Here is a 17,432-nt window from a genome sequence, read left to right on the forward strand (position 1 = left end):
AAATGAGGGCGTTCTAGGTGATAAGCCCAGCCTGAGCAAAAAACGTCAGAGCAGGTGGCTGAATACCTTCCAGTTGTCTCTCTAGATCCCTCTTCGTTCTTCTCTATCCAGCTTTGTGCCAGAAAAACTGACGCTGATGAACAAAATTAACAGGCTTCCTTGTCCTTTGGCTTCCAGAAGCTGTCTTTGGCAGGCAGAGTCACTGGTAAATCAAAGAGGACAAGGGGACTTCTTCGGTGGTGCAGTAGTTAAGACTGTATTTCCAAGGCAGGAGATGCGGGTTTGATTCCTGGTTGGGGAACTGAGAGGGACCAAAAAGAAAGGAGAGGGAGATTAGGGTATTTCTGTCCTAGCATCCTTCCTGCAGGGACTCATCAAGGCTTTATTATAGTCAGCAGGTCTCTACACACAGTCCCTCCTCTCTGGGTTCTGGTAGTTTCTTTCTTACTAGCTCAGGAGTACTGCATGGGTCCTTTTAGCTTTTCTTAGAACCTGTTCACACCTTTATTAAATTTGCCTCTAATGGCTCATTAAATGTACTGGGAGTTCTCTGCCAGCAGCCTTCCTGAGAGGGTGAAAGTGGGCTGCTTGGGAGGAGAGAAGAGCAGAACTTTTGGCAGAACTTGACGGAGAAGGTTCATGTTGAGAAGTAGAGGCAGGTAAGCTGGACATTTCTTTTAAAAATTTTCTAAAGAAAAATGGTACTCCAGATTTAAGGGTAATAATCTGAGTGAAGTCTTAAAATTCTTGACTAACATGTAAATAACTTCTTGCCAATGCAGCGCAAAGCAAAGGTGATCCCATATCTTCTGTCCTGAGCCCTCTTTGGCCTCATTTGTTTTCTTCTCAACAGCTGTGAGCATAGAAAAGCAAGTCTTTTTTGTGGTACCTCCCTCCAGCCAGGCAGGCACAAATCCAATACCCTCTGTGTTTCTGCCCTCAGGGCTCAGCTGAAGATCAAGCAGCAACTGAAACTTCCCAGAGAGGCTGAACAACAGACTATTCAATTCAAATAATCCAGTTTTGCCTCTGAGGAAATTGGCTGAAAGGTTTTCTTTTGGTTCTGCTTCCTTGAAAAAGAAGTGCCATTTTAACAATTTCCCTTTTTCAACGTTGGCTGATAAACTCCCAAAAAGACTCACTTAAGAAAGAGGGTCTAAAAATGTGAGCTTCATCTAAGCAAGAATTATGAGTGCGTGAGTGTGGTAACAGGAGAGCCAGCAACCATTTAGGGGAAAGAACTACATCATTATTACAAGACTGAAACATGATAACCGCCACGCGTTGTCTTAAGGGTTCTATGCAAAATGGTCAAGGCCTGGTGAAGTAAATTCACATACCCTGTTCGGTTACTCAAACCTAGTTTACCTCTTTCAATCATTGATTTTCATCTGCTCATCTCTTTGTGGCTCTTGACTGATGAACTTCCTTCTCCACTGGCCCAGTGAAAGAGTAGTCCTAAATTGCTAATTCATATAGAAAGAAAGCCTATAAGCCTGGGCAGGCCACTGTGCCAGTTCTAACATTTAGAAGGACCCACATTTTGTTTATCACATACAAATATTATCCTTTTCACAACTGGAACTTCCAACCCCAAAAGGCTTGGAGCAGGACTGGTTTGGTGGCTCAGTGGTCACTAAGGACCACTCTTAATGACTCTTTTTGTCATTTTTCCACCATCCTATACATGATTGCTACCCTCAAACAACCTCATAGTCTAAAGGAGCTGCTAAAACTCCAGCCTTTACTTCCAGTAAGAAGGAAAGAAGCATAAGTGAGGCATCTTCCAGCTGAATCAGTTCCCTTTAAGCAGCCATCCCCCCCCAAAGTCCCAAGCAACACTTGTACTTATACCTTATGAATAGAACTTATGAATAGAATAGAACTTAGCCTGTCAGGGAGCCTGACAAATAATCTATTAGCTAGGTACCTAGTCATTCCTTAAAAAAAACAAAAACAAAAAACGGACCTTTATTAATGAAGAAGGCAAGAAGATACTGTTTAAGCAGCTAGCAGGATCTGTCATTTTGCAACATTTTTTTTTTTTAATTAAAAAAAAACCTTTCATTGATTTCTGTGAGAATGTGAAGATGATATCAGAAAGTCAATGTAATTCCATTGGTAATGTAATGGAAAGCCAATGTAATTCCATGGTGGCTTCAGATGGTAAAGAATCTGTCTGCAATGTGGGATATCTGGGTTTGATCCCTGGATTGGGAAGATCCCCTGGAGGAGGGGATGGCAACCCACTGCACTGTTCTGGCCTTGAGAATTCCATGGACAGAGGAGCCTGGTTAGGCTACAGTCCATGGGGTTACAAAGAGACGGACCCGACTGAGCGAGTTTCACTTCCACACTTTCTTTACTGCCCAAAGTTGATATGCATTCATTTATTTTCTAAGTATTTGTTAATCAGCCATCTTATATCCAGTACCATGTTCCTAATTTCTATTTAGGAAGCTATCAGACAAATGAAAGGCTACCTAATTAAAATGCTCACTGATAAGTGCTATTTGAGAAGCAAAAATAGGTTGTAATATGAGCATATACAGAAAGCATTAACATAGAACAAAGAGGAGGGGAACTGTAACCAGGATATGCTTCCTGACGAAAACAATATCTGGGTTGATACTGAAAGGCAAGCAGGGCTTTACCAGGCAAAGAGGGAGACAGAAGGCCCAGCAATTTCAAAGGCCCAGAGAGAAATTAGGGAATCTTAAATATCTCAGAGATAAGGGTGGAAAAGATCAGCAAAGGCTTAGAGATACCTATGTCAGATTAAGGACAAGGGTAATGGATAAAGGACTGTCATAAAGTAGATAAAATAGGTTAAGTTAGGCCACTGCACTGAGGCCAGAAAAGGCAACCATTTGTGGGGCAGAATGCAGGACGTGATTGTTGTTAAGTGGAGCTGAAACCCCAGTTAAGATTGGATGAGGAATGGGTGATAAAATATTAATAGGAGTGGAAGAGTAGGAAGAAAGGTCACTGCAAGCCAGTGACTCTGACCTGGACAGGAAGGTATTGTCTTGCTTGTTCAGGATATTCAAGGAAGTTTTCATAGTCAGACAGCTGTCCAGGGAACTGCGCAGTGACTGAAAGCTTTGCCTCCACTGCAAATGAAAATTAAATGGTCCCCTTCATTAATCTTTCCAGATCGCTTGGCAGGCCACATTTGAAATTCTTTTGGATATTATAAAGCCTTTCATTCCAGATTAGAGATAAAGACTTAAAATGCAAATGTCAATTGAGGTTAAAACATTGTAATTTATTTGGACCAAAGTACAACTGACAGTGAACCAACTGAGGTCAGATCTTTTCCAGTTTTAATTCATGGAATTTTACAAAAGGAAGGAGTCTCTAATGAGTAAGTCTCTTATTAATTAGGTTATTAAGTAGTTCTGTTAATTCTGAAATGGAGCTAGGGAGGAATGAATAAAGCTAAGAAGATATCTTGGTCATATTTAGGAAATGTGTGATCTTTTCATTCATTGAGGTTGTAGCAGAGGAAAAAGTTTTTCTTGACTCTCCTAGGGTCTCTGAAAATTAAGCAAATGAAGGCAGATTAACAGGATAAAAGCATACAAATTTTATCAAATTTTTACATGTATATGGGAGGGCTTCCCTGGTGACTCAGGTAAAGAATCTGTCTGCCAATGCAGGTGATTCGGGTTCCATCTTTGGATTTAGAAGATCCCCTGGAGAAGGAAATGGCAACCCACTCCAGTAATTTTACCTGGGAAATCCTATGGACAGAGGAACCTTGGAGGGTTACAGTTCACAGGGTCTCAAAGAGTCAGACGTGATTGAAGGACTAATACTTTCACTTTCCAGACAAATAATAAATTTGTGAAGAATTGACAAGACAGTGGCGTTTGGTTTAGGGTTTGTAAATGGTGAAGGAATTACTAGGAAGAAAAGGGTTAGCTTAAGTATGCTTATACAGATTTCTCAGCCCTAAATTCAATCTCTGGCAATATGAATGTCTATAATTTTCTCCTGATATAGGGAGGGCACCTTTTATATGGGAGTTTGATGACCAGTTTGGGGGAAGAAGATTGGGGGGTTGGAGAGACCTTCCTGCTTTTGCTGTTTTATCAGATTCCTTCAGTTTAGATATTGAAGGATACTGAAGATATTCAGTATGTCAAGGTGCTATGTTTTGGGGTAGCACGTTCTGAATCCCATCAATACCTTGTTTAGCAAGATATTTTTAAAAATAATTATTTGAGTGCATTGTTGTGGATATATCACATTTAAGGGGAGGATTTTCCCCCAGTTTATTGTTACTTGATTTGAAAATTCCATTGCATTTTTGCCTGACCGCCCCTCTCCCAACAAAAAATTCTAGATTAGTATACCTTATATGCTCCCCACTCCCCTTGCCACCTTCTGTATGTGCACGCACATGTGCTAAGTTGCTTCAGTCATGTCTGACTCTTTGTGACCCTGTGGACCATAGCCCTCCAGGCTCTTCTATCCATGGGGTTCTCCAGGCAAGAATACTGAAGTAGGTTGTCATGACTTCCTCTAGGGGATCTTCCCTACCCAGGGAGCCAACCCCAGGTCTCTTAAATGTCTCCTGCATTGGCAGGCTGGTTCTTTATCACTAGTGCCACCTGGGAAGCCCAACCCTCTGCATACCTTTAAAAAATTTTTTTTCTTTGGCTGTGCGGGGGTTTTAGTTGCAGAATGCAGAATCTTTCAGTTGCAACATGTGGGATCTAGTGTGCTGACCAGGGATCGAACCTGGGGGCTCTGCAAGATGAATGCAGAGTCTTAGCCACTGGACCACCAGGGAAGTCCTTGTATCCTTTTTATTTGTCATTATGTGTTTAGTTCTGTCTCTTCCACTAGCTCTTAAGTCTCTACAAGGGTAGGAACTATTCAGTTTCATTCACTATGTATTTCCCAGTTCTTAACTCAGTGTATGTCATATACTAAGTGCTCACTAAATATTCTTGAAAAAATAAATGGAAACCATATTGAAATACTGTGCTGATTTCTTTGATGTAGTTAGTAAGTACAAGCAGTTTTTTATATGTCTATTAGAAGTGGAAAAAGAGCAGTTCTATAAGCATTTTTTTAGGGGACACTGAATGTGCAATTAAAAAGTTCAAATTATTAAAAAAATTATATTAGAATATGGCCTTATGAAATACACAGTATTACATCATACTTCCAGACAAATTTTACAATTTCTTTTTGTGTGTGTGTGTGCACACTAAAACTGGTCTTGCTCCACTTTTCTTTGTTCGTTCATACTAAAATTTCAAATATTCTTAAGTACTAAGATTTACTTCTATTTCCGCTATTTTAAAATGGAAAAGTGATTTCCGCCCCCCAGAATTGAAATTTCAAATAGTTACCTTGGGGTTTTTACATAAGATGCATTTTTTTTCTAAAGGCTCTTTTCTAGCTATATCAATTGAAACCTATGTATTAATATTTATAAATGTACCAGGATTGAATTTATTCTGAAATAGATTCCTAGGGTTGTGAAGGCTAGAGATTGCTCTAACAAAAGGTTTTAGCCTTCAAAATTTTTTTTCTTTGCTCGCTCATCTACCCCCTCCAACATTTCATTGACTTTATTGAAAGATTAGTTGATTTCAACATCATTTTCACTTGCAAAGGTTTTTAGCCGTGAGTGCTCAGGTCGATCAACTGCTTCCTTGGTCTTACCAACTACTTGTGGGTAAGTAGTTGTATAAACACCAGGTGCTTTATATCAATATCTCTTTTGCAGAGCCTGTGGAGAAATCGCCAGGAACAAAAGTAGAGGTCCCTTTTTTCCTTCTTTAAACGACAGAAACGCTAAGATCCTTCACCACGAGCGAGACGGGACTTCTGGCACATCCACAAAAGAGAAGAAGCGGATAACTTCGGAGGTAAATCATGCGGTGGCCTATCTAAACCTGTGTTTTGAGGACTCCAGCCAGGCCCCGGTTCTGCCAGCATCAGGCAGGACAACACTCCCCAGCTGGGTGAAAACTCCCGCCGCCCGCGCCCGAGCGCAAGCCGGGCTCGGAGGGCACGCGGGGCGGGGGCGGTCCCCCGGGAGGAGGTAATTGGAAACCACACTACCCAGAGTGCCGTGCGCAGGCGCGGGCGAGAGGACGCCGGGCGCCGGCTGGGCTCGGCGAGGCCGCGCGCAGGGGCGCGCGTCCGTCGGGTGCTCGCGCGGGGCCGGTGCGGCGCCGTTCCGGGCTGCGGGAACCTGGCCGCGCGGCTGCAGCCTTGGCGAGGCCGGGGACGGGGCCGGGGAAGGGGGTGGGAAACCAAGCGGAGGGAGCCAGCCGAGGACTGAGGTAACCGGACGCTCGTCCCCCCCTCACTCTCTCTCCCCTTTGTGTGCGGTGCTGTCCGCTCGTGCCAAGTCCTCCCTCACCTCAGCCCCGAGCCCAAATCGTAGCGCCGCCGGGGCTCGCGCCTGTGGCGGAGAAACTCCCCGAGTCCTGCACGCAGGAACCCAAACTCCACTGCTGGGAGGCTTTGGGCCCCTTCAGCCGCTGCACGGTTCTGTCGCCCCCTTCCCGGTTTGTGGCGAGAGGCACGGCGCGGGGTGGGTGGGGGGTAGTCGCGTTCCTCGAAGGGAACCCGGGTCTCCGGCTCCCTCAGCCTGGATGGTTCTTCAGGGTCTTTCGAAGAAGAGACAGGCGGGCAGGTGCTTCGCGGGGTCCGGGCGAGGGCAGCATGTGGGGCGGGGCGGGCCGGCGGGCTGGGGCCCCGCGGTGAGGGACGCGCCGCCCGCGAGGGTCGGGGAGGCGGGCGCGGGTGTCGGGGTCAGCCGCCGTCCGGGATGCTGGCCTTGGGGACTGGCTGGCCGTCCGTCCGTCCGGAGGGTTAGTGTAGCTTTTGGGACTGGCCTGCCGGCGAGGCTTATGGCCCGGGGGTCTGGCTGGCGGGTGCTGGGGGCTTGCAGCTCACCTCAGATGGAGACTCGGAGGGGGCGGAACACCCCGGTTTGAAGAGTGCCTTGGAGTATGAGACCAGCAACTGCAGCCTCTTTCCAAACACGCCACTGCTCAGTAGAGTTGTTTTACATCCCGGGGTGCCTGCTCTTTCCTCCTTTTCACGCACTTCTGAGCTTCGTTAGCCTGCTGGTTTCCCTGCGAGAGGCGATTTATCTACATCCTTTTTCTAGCCTGGGGCTGGTCCTTGACTGGGTTTGACAGTCCTAGCGTTTGGGTTGCCTGAGTTTGAAAAGGTTTTTTTTTTTTTTTTTTTTGGTATGTTTTCCCACCTGGCAGTGTTGGATCGGGTGACTTTTCGTAGGCTATTGAACTTTTTCTTAGCATTCTTTTTCGTCTGTATTAATAGCGTAACTATGCTTGGCCCTTTTAGCTTATGCTTAGGGTAGTCTTGGGTAAGCAGAAGACCTCAGCTAGGCGGTGGGTTATTTCATTGGCTGCAGCTTTTCCTCTTCCTCCCTATGAGCACCCATTCTTTTGTCACTCATCCCGTGACCTACTTCAGACTTTTAGTCACTGTATATATCGCCTTTAAGATACAGAGAGTATGAACAGAAATAAATATCAAAAGAAATTTTAGGATACCATACTCAGCTATTGCATTTAACTTCATATTAACATTTCAAGCTGCCAATACTTTTAAAATCTTTTTTTAAAAAATTTATTTTTATTTGGAGTATAATTGCTTTGGGGCCTTCCTGGTGTCTCATCGGTTAAAGAATCTGCCTGCAATGCAGGAGGCGTGGGTTCCATCCCTGGGTGGGGAAGATCCCTAGAGGAGGAAGTGGCAACCCACTTCAGTATTCTTCCCTGAGAAATCCTATGGACAGAGGAGCCTGGTGGGCTACCTGGGGTCACAAGAGAGTCTGACACGACTTAATGACTAAACAACAGTAATTGCTTTACAACGTTATGTTAGTTTCTGCTGTAGAGCAATGTGAAATCAGCTGTAAGTATGCATATATCCCCTCCCTCCCACCCCTCTAGGTCATCACAGAGCATTTAGCTGAGTTTCCTGTGCTTTAAAGCAGCTTCCCACTAGCTATCTGTTTTACATGTGATAGTGTGTATTTGTCAGTGCTGTTCTTGATTCATCCCACGCCTTTCTTCCCGGCCTCTGTCCACAAGTCTGTTCTCTATGTCTGTGTCTCTATTCCTGCCCTATAGATAGGATCATCAGTATCATTTTTCTAGATTCTTTATAAAGCTGCTAATTCTTTTAACATTTGATAAGATCAGTATTATTTTCTAAGATGGTAATATATTCTGTAATAATTGCGCATTCTGTATCCTGGCAGGAAATTTAATTCACAGCCACTGAGGGTAATTTTTAAAAACACTATTTCCATACTTGTTAAGAAGAAAGTGAGGTAGATATATTAGACCCCATACCCTTTATCAAAGTAGTTTATATTTAGAGCAATTTTAGGTTCATAGCAAATTTAAGTGGGAGGAACAGAGATTTCTCATAAATCCTCTGTCCTCATATGCCCTGCCTTGCCCCATGTAAGCACAGTCTCCTCCACTATCAAAATCCCTACACCAAAAAGGTAAGTTTGTTACAGTCAGTAACCTACATTGATATAGCATTACCCCAAGTCCAGAGTTTACATTAAGGTTCACTCTTGGTGTCTACTGTATATTCTGTGGATTTAGACAAATGACCTTTCCAGAAAATCAAGAACTCTTTTAAGAGTTGTAGAGAACTGAAAATGGGTTTGTCATTTTGAAAAGATTAAAGGGGCTATTTTGAATGTCCTGAAAATTAATTTCAAGAATTTTATGTTTTGAAACCTTGGATGTCTAAACTGGTTTGTTATACTTGCATTTTCAACAAAGGTTAATTATTTTTATATATTAAGAATTAAAGAGATGAGGAAGAAGAAATACCTCGTAGAATTAACAACATGTCATGTTTTTCAGTCCTAAAACTCATCAGCTTGACCATTTCTTCACTGTTCTGAAAAACATGTTTTATGTTAACCAATGAAGGAAGAGGAAATGGAACATTTATAATAGACATTTTGGGACTTCCCTGGTAGTCCAGTGGTTAGGACTCTGTGTTCCCAAGGCAGGGAGCCCAAGATTGATCCCTGGTTAGGGAATTAGATCCCACATGCTGCAACAAAGAGTTCAAATGTTGCCTCCAAAGATCCCTCATATTGCAATTGAGACCCAGCATAGTCAAAATAAAGTATCCTTTTTTTTTAAACTGAGGTCAGTATTCAGGATATAACTATACTAAAATGTGACCCATTAGGCTTTTTTTGTTTGTTTGTTTTCTTTGTCTGAAAGGCTTTTGTGGAAGCATCAAAATGTAATAATGAGCTGGAACTAGACAGTTCTGGGTTAGAATACCAGCTCTTAATTTGTTGGCTTTGTGCCCATGGCATGTTATTTTCTGAACCTATTTCTTTAAATGTAAAAGGGGGTAAAATATTAGTTTTTATAATAGTTGAAGTCATTTTAGAAACTGTAAGGCACTCTCATTTATTGATATCATTAGTCACATGCTGTATTTTAGAATGCTGTCAGTTGATTTTTTTTGTTGAAAACTGCTTATGTAAGTACTATGAAACTTTTTTTTAAAGGCTATACAAGAGGATTCATTGTCTGAATAATTTAGTTGGTTCTTGTGAGTTAGAGGTAAAATTATGGAAGAGGGTCAAAGGGAAGAGAAAATTTCTACTTTCTCTGGTTCTTAACCTGGATCTATGGATGTACCCATAAATGGTCTTCCAAGATTCTGTGTATGTTTCTGTTTTTCTGGAGAGAAGACCCACAGCTTTCAACATATGTTTAAAAGGAGTTCACTATCCCTTTAAAAAAAAAAAATGGAGTGTAATAGCTTTACAGTGTTGTGTTAGTTTGTTGTACAGCGAAGTGTCTCAGGTATGTGTATGCATATATCTCCTCCCTCTTGGACCTCCCTCCAAGCCCCACCCCCGTCCCATCCATCTGGGTCATTGCCGAGCTTACTGTACTGTATAATAGCTTCCCACTAGCTATTGATACATGTAGTATATATGTCTCAATGCTACTCTCTCAATTCATCCCACCCTCCTCTTCCCCTCTGTGTGTCCACATGTCTGTTTCCTATGTTCTGGGTCTCTATTCCTGCCCGGCTAATATGTTCATCTGTATCGTTTTTCTAGGTTCCACATACATGTATTAATATACAATATTTGTTCTCTTTCTGAGTTGTCAGAATGAGAACACTGTACGACAGACTCTAGGTTCATCTACATCTTTACAAATGACCCAACTTTGTTCCTTTTTATGACTGAGTAATATTCCGTTGTACGTGTGTATCACATCTTCATATCCGTTGATATGTCGATGGACATTTAGGTTGCTTCCATGTCCTGGCTGTTGTAAATAGTGCTGCAGTGAACATTGGGGTACATGTGTCTTTTTGAATGATGGTTTTGTAATCTATTCTGTAATAGCACATTCTGTGTCCTGGCAGGAAATTTAATTCACAGCTGCTGAGGGTAATTTTTAAAAACACTATTTCCTAATTTGTTAAGAAGAAAGTGTAGTAGATATATTAGACCCCACACCATTTATCAAAATACTTTACATTTAGAGCAGTTTTAGGTTTATAACAAATTAAGTAGGGGAACAGAGATTTCATATACCCTCTGCCCTCATATGCCCCCTGCTTTGCCCCATGTATGCACAGTCTCCCCCACTATCAAAATCCCCACACCAAAAAGGTACATTTGTCACAATCAGTGAACCTACAATGATATACCATTACCCAAAGTCTAGAGTTGTACATTAAGGTTCATTCTTGGTCTGTTGTATATTCTGTGGATTTAGACAAATGACCCTTTTTAAGAGTTACAGAAAACTGAAAATGGGTTTGTTATTTTGAAAAGATTAAAGGGACTATTTTGAATGTTGGAATTCTCCAGGCAAGAATACTGGCGTGGGTTGCCATTTCTTTCTCCAGAAAATCTTCCCAACCCAGGAATCGAACCTGAGTCTCCCGCATTGCAGGCAGACTCTTTACCGTCTGACCCACTGTGGAAGCCCAAAACTTAATTTCAGATGGCTTTTGTGTATTAAAACTTCAGATATTTGAACTGGTTTCTTATATTTGAATTTTCAACAAAGGTTAATTATTTTTATATATTGAGAACTAAAGAGATGAGGGAGAAGAAGTGCCTCTTATGATAACAAAATGCCCTATTTTTCTGTCCTAAAACTCATTAGCTTAACCATTTCTTCACTTTTCTGAGAGATACGTTTTGTGTTAACCAGGTAAGGAAGAAGAAATGGAACATTTAAAATACACATTTTTTTTTAACTAATGGCAATATTCAAGATATAACCATATAAAATGTGACCCATTAGGCTTTTTTTTTTTTTTTTTTTTGATTATTTGTCTGAAGGGCTTTTGTGGAAGCATTAGGATATAGTAATGTATTGAACTCAGTTCTAAAACTAGACAACTCTGGTTTAGAATATCAGCTTTTCACTTTTGGCTGTGTGAACCAAAAATGGTCTTCCAAGAATCTGAATTCTGTGTGTATTTGTGTTTTTTTCTGGGGAGAGGACCCACAGCTTTCAACATGTTTAAAAGGAGTTCACAACCTTTTTTAACTGAACCATTTAGATAACAGCCATTAACTTCAGTTATCTAAGGAGATTTCTGTACTAGATTTTTTGCATATTGTTTTCAACATTAGTGTTTTTGAGAAAAAGGGAACAGAATTTTGTGTGTTTGTATGTGTATACACATAAGTTTTGAAGTACCGCGAATGCCTGTTTTTCTTCTAGAACTGGAGGTTGATATTTTTGATGTAATATGTTGATAGCAGTAAAAGTGCTGCTGCTTACACCTGGAATACATACCACTGATTGATCCATTATTGTTAGTTAATTTGCACACTTCCCCCTACCCCTTTAGTGTTGATGGGCAGAAAACTGCATGACGAAGAATGGCACCCTAGTACAGTTCAGCACATTGGAATAATATTTTGAAATGTTAAAAGATAACTGGGTTTATCCTAAAATCTGGATTTTTTTTTTTCTTGTCTCAACAACATACTAAAATGCTAATGAAAATTAGGTATTTTTTCTTCTAAACTAGGTGGTGATACTTACATTGTATATTTCTGGTGTGATATTTCTTATATAACACAGAGTATGAAGTTATATTGAATCCTAATTGATGATCATTTTAAGGTTTACCACTGCTAGTTTGGAAAGAATATGAAATTTATAATCAGCTTATGTAGATTAGATTGTGATTTGTGATTTTAATTATGACATTTAAAATTGATCTTATTTGCATTTTGTGACTTTCAGAAGTATGTTAGAGTTCTAAGATTGAGTTCATTATTGTAATAGAGTTTGGAAGTAAGCTACATCAAACTGCCCTATTTTCTTTGTTAGTGATAGGTTGCTGAACTATAAGGCTTTACAGTGTGAAGCCCACTTCTGTTTCTGGGTCAATTACCGGTAGCAGTCACAAGGTCTAAAGAGTATGAGGTGGATCAAGTGATAGTATACCAACTTATGAATCAATCTATTCAGTGGAGTAATGGGTTTTTGTCTTTTTTTTTAATTTCTTCTTTTTTCTTTGATATTGGTATCTTCATTTGATACTGAATGCTTTTCATAGTTCAAGGTTTTAAGTAAATAGTTGGGGACTAGTCAGTCTCTAAATTAGTAGCAGAATTGTGTTCAACTCTCTAGACTTGCACTTTTTATAAAATTTGAGAGGTCTATATAGATCTCAAAGATCAATTAGAGATGAATGTCAGCATTTGCATAGTACCGCATGTATATGCTTGTCACTATGCTGCATCTTTTGTTATTTTATTGCAGAGGATTGCTTATTTCTTTAATAATGAAAGTGTGAGTTTAATTAATTAGAAATGGAAAACAGAAGAATCATTTTAGCAAAATTTTACCTGTGGAAATACTGTCATATTAAAAAGATCAGTGTTTTTATAAGGGAAAAGAATCTGAAAAAGAAAAACATATAACTGAGTCACTTTGCTCTTCAGCTGAAACACAACATTGTAAATTCACTATACTTCAAATGAAAAAGGTCAGTGATTTTATGTGTATTTTCTTACTCTTAAACTTTAAAAAAATTCAAAAACATTTTCTATGTGGGGAGAATATTATATCCATATTGTAGTTCTATAATCTAAACATACCATACAAAGATGTAGTTACACTCCTTATACAAAGAATTAATGCTGTCTTCAGCCTTGTGTTAAGAGTTTTGGTTGTATAGTCATACATGCCTGTGTTGAGACCTAGGCATTGCCACTTAATAGCTGTGTGACCTTGGGTAGGTTTCTTGACTTCTCTGAGCCTTATTATCAACAACTATAAATATAGTAATAATACTGCTTTGAATTATCCTGAGGAACAGAATGAATAAATGTGAAATATCTAACTCAAATAATAGCACTTGCTTATATAGCTTATGTGCCAGACAGTTTATTAACTCATTTAGTCCTTGTAACAATCTTAAGAAGTTTGTGTTGCTACTTTCCTCATTTTTACAGGTGAAGAAACTGAGGCTAATAAAAGATTATGTAACTTAACCAGAGTCACACAGTCATACATACGAAGTAGATAATAAGTACTCAACTAATGCTGACTATTGTCTCCAGGTGTCCCCAGCCTCCAGGCCTCGGACCAGTACCTCCTGTCATATCAGTGCCGGAATTAAATTAGAAATAAAGTGTACAATAAATGTAATGCACTCAAGTCATCCTGAAACCACCCTGTTTCCAGTTGATGGAAAAATTGTCTTCTATGAAACAGGTTCCTGGTGCCAAAAATGGTTGGGGACCACTGGTTGTATCGATAGTTTGTTTTTTTTTTTTTTTTTTTTAAGAAAGGCTTAGAGCAATATAACCAGTTCTCATCTTTTGCTATAGTGAAAAATGCATCTGAATGTAGATCACTATATAGCATATTGTATTTCTTTGCTGGGAAAAATGTTGATTGGAGGATTGTGTTCCTCACTGAGGACTGAGGATCACATAATTTATAAAAGTAATAGTGTCAGTTTATTGAATGCTTACTGTGAACTAGATGCAGGGCTAAGTATTAATACATTACATATATTACTTCATTTATTCTTCACAGTAGTCTTAACGGTACGCTCAGAGTGGTTTTAAATAACTTGCCTAAGGCTATACAGCTAATGGGAGTCTCAAAAGTGGCTCTTAAGTCTGCTATTAACTGCTAGTTTTTGTGCCTTGTGTTAAATATGACTATAGTGCTAAGTCGTTTCAGTCGTGTCTGACTCTGTGAGCCCGCCAGGTTCCTCGTCCATGGGATTTTCAGGGCAAGAATACTGGAGTGGCTTGCCATTTCCTTCTCCAGGGGATGTTCCCAACCCAGGGAACCTGCGTCTTCTACATTGGCAGGCAGGTTCTTTACCACTAGCGCCCCCTGGGAAGCCCGAATAACCCGCTATGAAAAGTGAAAGTGAAGTCGCTCAGTCGTGTCCGACTCTTTGTGACCCCGTGGACTGTAGCCCACCAGGCTCCTCCGTCCATGCGATTCTCCAGGCAAGAATACTGGAGTGGGTTGCCATTTCCTTCTCCAGGGGATCTTCCCGACCCAGGGATCGAACCCACGTCTCCCACATTTCAGGCAGACCCTTTAACCCCTGAGCCACCAGGGAAGCCCAAAATACGAGTATAGTCTTCTCTAAAAAGAAAGGCAACAAGTTACTTTTAAATAGGAAAAAAAAAAAAAACCAAAAACCTACTCTCATAGTTTAGAACTAGAAGTACACAGGCCCTCTGTATCTGCAGATTCCATGTATGTAAATTTGAGGAAACTCAGATGAAAACATTCAGGAAAAAAAACAATTCCAGAAAATTCCAAAAAGCCTAACTTGAATTAGCTGCAAACTGGTGACTTATTTACATAGCATTTACATGGTATTGTTGTTTATTGTTCAGTTGCTAAGTTGTGTTTGACTGTTTGTGACCCCAGTGAGGATTTAAAGTAAATGAGAGGAGGTTGTACAAGGTTATATGCAAATACCATGCATGCCATTTTATGTAAGGGACTTGAGCATCCTTGGATTTTGGTATGAAGGGCCCTGTCCTGGAACTAATACCCCAGGATACTAGGGGACGGCTGTAAATAGTGATTATCCAAATCTGTGGTCTCTTAGGCCAAGCCTAGCTTGCTGCTGGCTTTGTAAAGTTTTATTGGAACACAGCTACTCTCATTACTTTATGTATTTATCTATGGGTGCTTTCCTACTGTACTGGCATAGTTGCGTAGTTGTGACAGAGTCTGGATGGCATAAAGCCTGAAATATTTACTGTCTGGCCCTTTAGGAAAAGATGCTGACCCTTGACCTAGACCAACGCTGTTCTTTTATAAATGAAGAAACTTGAGACATGAAAGATTAGGTAACTTCCCAATAATGCAACTAGTTAAAATCCAGTTCCCCTAATACCTACCTCACTGTTTTTTCTCCTATACCTTGCTACTTCTTAAGCCTTATAAAATCAACAAGTATATCATATGATCATTATATAAGGGACTGTAAAGTACTATGAAGTAGTATTATATATAAGAATATTTAACCTAGTTAAAACAGACATGCTAGCTATAGTAAAAGGAAATATTTGGACATTTTTCTTAGAATTTGAAGAGCTTTGGGAATATACTTTGTATGGCCCATGCGTTAAAGGTCTGTGGCCAGTTTTAAACTTACATTTTCTTATTTTCCTCCATAAATTTCTCTGTAACCAAATAAAAAGAGGCTGTAGAATTTATTCATTAATTGGTTCGAAAACAGCAGTTCAAGTTAGAAGCATATCACACATACATTTTTTTAAAAGATCCTATAATTTGTACCTAGTTTTTTCTGCTTACTATTACTTTATCCCTCAGCATTTTTAAGCACTGAGGTGATGTGATCAGATTTGAATTTGGGGATGATAACTTGCAGCAGTAACAAGGGTGTGAGAGAAGAGGCTGTGAGATGATGGGGCCTGTGAGTAACCTGCTGTGGCTGGAGAAGCAAGGCCGACAGTATGAGGGAAAGGTAGGGAGTAGAGTGTATGAAACTAGGTTATACTTGGATAAATGGAATGGAAACTTTGAGCACACATAAGCTGTTGTATTTTTAATGGGGAGCCCTCTTGATCACCAAGGCTCGTTTAGATTCTCCCGTGTTACCCAGCGTATCTCCCTACTGTGCCTTAACCACAGTATTATGACCACCTGTTTGTGTCCCAGATGTATGACTCAAGCTCCTTAATAGTAGGAGTTACATCTTACTCATCTTTTTGGGGGGGCGGGGGGGACTGATTTTGGATAACTTAAGAAATTAAGATTATGTTTGTGCATATATTTTATTTTTCCCTCTGGAGGAGGGCATGGCAACCCACTCAAGTATTCTTGCCTGGAGAATCCCATGGAAAGAGGACCCTGGAGGGCTGCAGTCCATAGGGTTGCAAAGAGTCGGACACGACTGAAGCGACTTAGCAGGCATACATTTTTTTTTTTAAAGGAAAATGTAAGAGATAGACTGGATAAGGTATTTCTGAATTTCTTCACATTTAGGGTCTGGCTCTCGCAGCATTTTAATGTCTTTTGTTTTTTCCATACATTCTAACCTCCTAGTTCATGTACAACATTGATGATGCAACGTTCTATTAGTGTGCTGTATCATCTGCTGAGGGATTTTCTTTTAGGCCACTAACACCATCCTTCTAATTTTGGAGCAAGTACTTCTTGGTGTGTAATGCACGTTATTTTTGCATGTATCTTGGTAGCAAAACATAATACAACCTCACCTACTCTGGCTGCCTTTCTGGAGTCCCTTAAAGTAATTTTCTTCAGACACTATAGTGAAAACTAGTTTGTGAATCAGTACCTTGGTAAAGACAGCAAAAATGAATGACTAGGAAAGTGAAATTTAACAAGACACAAAATGCAAACTTCAATTTTTATAAAATTCAACAAACATAAAATTATTGTCAAATACAACTTTGTTATAAGTTTCCAAGCACTCAATTTTGTACCTGCCTCATTGCAGTGTGTTTTAAAAAAAAATGTGGACCAGACCCACTTTGTTTTTTTTTTCCTTTATTTTTATTAGTTGCAGGCTAATTACTTTACAGTGTTGTAGTGGTTTTTGCCATACATTGACATGAATCAGCCATGGATTTACATGTGTTCCCCATCCCGATCCCCCCTCCTGCCTCCCTCCCCATCCCATCCCTCTGGGTCTTCCCAGTGCACCAGCCCTGAGCACTTGTCTCATGCATCCAACCTGAGCTGGTGATCTGTTTCACCCTTGATAGTATACTTGTTTCAATGCTATTCTCTCAGAATGTCCCACCCTTGCTTTCTCCCACAGAGTCCAAAAGTCTGTTCTATACATCTGTGTCTCTTTTTCTGTTTTGCATATAGGGTTATCGTTACCATCTTTCTAAATTCCAT

The 17,432-nt window shown here is 40.4% G+C and overlaps 1 protein-coding gene across 1 annotated transcript in view; it reads left to right on the forward strand.

Moving 5' to 3' along the window:
• Positions 1-6,184: 6,184 nt before the first annotated feature.
• KLHL8 (kelch like family member 8) overlaps positions 6,185-17,432 on the forward strand; it is a 48,695-nt gene continuing 37,447 nt past the window's right edge. Inside the window, exon 1 of the mRNA XM_065914288.1 lies at positions 6,185-6,311. The gene's annotated coding sequence lies outside the window, so the exon portion shown is untranslated. The remainder of the gene's footprint in view (positions 6,312-17,432) is intronic.

The sequence above is a fragment of the Muntiacus reevesi genome, chromosome 22, assembly GCF_963930625.1.
Source record: "Muntiacus reevesi chromosome 22, mMunRee1.1, whole genome shotgun sequence".
Taxonomy (NCBI): Eukaryota; Metazoa; Chordata; class Mammalia; order Artiodactyla; family Cervidae; genus Muntiacus; species Muntiacus reevesi.